Source organism: Lactuca saligna, chromosome 6 (genome assembly GCF_052625555.1).
Source record: "Lactuca saligna cultivar CGN05327 chromosome 6, ASM5262555v1, whole genome shotgun sequence".
Classification (NCBI taxonomy): Eukaryota; Viridiplantae; Streptophyta; class Magnoliopsida; order Asterales; family Asteraceae; genus Lactuca; species Lactuca saligna.
Genome location: NC_136422.1, coordinates 64969935 through 64972087, shown reverse-complemented (window position 1 = coordinate 64972087; position 2153 = coordinate 64969935).

Genomic DNA, 2153 nt, shown 5'->3' with positions numbered 1-2153 from the left:
TCTCGGGTTTTAAATCAAACCAAACTAAGAGTGTTTAAGCCAATTCATTTGCAAATCTAATGCCTCTAGACTATGTCTGATTGTCAGACTTGGTCAGTGACATTGGGTTAGGAATGGATCGACAAGATTATCTTTCGATATGAATCATTTACTATGATGTCTTTACATTTGAATCACTATCAAATGTATTGGTACTTACTGAGTATCTGTAATGTGAGTTTGTGTGACTTGGGATCCATACTCGAGGTAAGTTCACCCCTAAAGTCACAAGAAACTTCATAAGGACCACTTTGCAATTTGACCAACTACAACATACTCTAAGTATGTTAAATCCACTATGGTGTATAATTTTGGTACTCTTCCAAGCTAATATATCACCATTTAGTAAAAGGATGAATTCCGACTGCAAACGAAATTGCCTTTATCAGTATGGAACTTAGCATCAATGTAACTGTTACACCGATCTCTTCCATATTATCAAGATCATTTTTTCTGTCCTCCAAGCACACTTAAGAATGTTCTTGATTTTGATTAATTGATTCTTGCCAAATTGATATAATCTAACTTGTCATGCTCAAGGCATACGAGTCATAAGATTTGGTACATGTCATGGCATATATGATCGAACCCATAGAAAAACATGTGGGACACGACTCATAACCTCTAGTAGAACTTAGGACATTAGCATCGCTCAATAGAATGCCATATTATGCACGAACCTTTCCAAGTTTTTCATGTTGAGTTTCCTCAACATTCCATGTACTTTAGCTTAATCCAATGAATCACCTTGATATATGTACATGTTCTGTATCTCCCATGTATATCATAGCGACAAAATTCTCATACCAAGCCAATCTTTTACACTTGCTAAGTTAGAATATAATTTCCTATGAATCGTACATTATCTATGTACAATATAAGGATAACTACAGTGCTCCCACTAGCACTGACATATATATGGCTTATCTATGCTTCTCAAAATTCAAACTCCTTGAACATTCTCATTGAAACAAAGAATCCAATTACTCCCACTAGCTTTGACATATATATGGCTTATCTATTTCTCTAAATTCAAACTCTTTGAACTTTCTCAGAAATAATGATCCATCTTGCGAGATTCTTATTTCGGTCAGTAAATGAACGTGTTAAGCTTACACATCCTTCAAAACCTATCTTGGTTTAATTATGTGTTTGTTCCTATCCATGATTGTCTTTACTTGAAGATCCACTTGCACCTAAGGGTTAAGGTCAAGTGCTAGGTCTACCAAGTAACAACATACATGGATTGAATCTCGCTTTCCAATTCCTCTTTCTATGTTGTTACCTTTAGGGCCTACCATAGCTTCTGATAGTTGGTACACTCTGATTGCTATCTAACAGTGACTCAAATACCTTAGCAATATAAACGCTTATATAACTAAGTCCATGACGTATTCTATAAGATCTATAAGGAAAAATGGAAATATGTCACTTTCCTTAATAGCTCTATCTATTCCAAATTGAATGCTATGTCCAACTTTAGGCTCTTCATTAGTTAACTCTTGAATCTTAAGAAGATCAATGTGGCTCCCACTAGCCCTTTTGGAAATCAGCTCCTTCTCTTGGAAGACTGCCCTTTGAGCAACATACACTTTGTTCTCAGAAGGTTGTTAAACAATTATCCAAAATTCTTGATGGGCTCTCTAACGAGATAACACATCTTTAATCAAAGTCATAGATTGTAGAGCACTTCACAACAAGCGTAAGCCTCATAATCGTAGACTTACATATATGGTAGTGAGCATAGAATCCCACTGCATATATCATAGAGTGTTTCAGGAACCTACTTAGTTGGAACAAGACCAAAGGACTTCTTGTAACACTATTCATGGTACAATCCACGAATTGATAGCAAACACAGTGCGACTCATCTACTACAAAATCAGTGAACGATTTGTTTCTCTATCCAACTAACACTTCCTAGTGTTAGTGTTTTGCGCGGAGATAGATCATGAAACTCTTTCACGATCACTTAGATGATCAATAAAGTTTGGACTGAGATTATCACTATGAGTGTCTCATCCTATTGCCGAATTGATTCTTAACTTTGCTATATGAGAGCTCTGAACACTTAAGAGGTTCCAAAATCACATTCAGAAGTTGGTCTCACTATG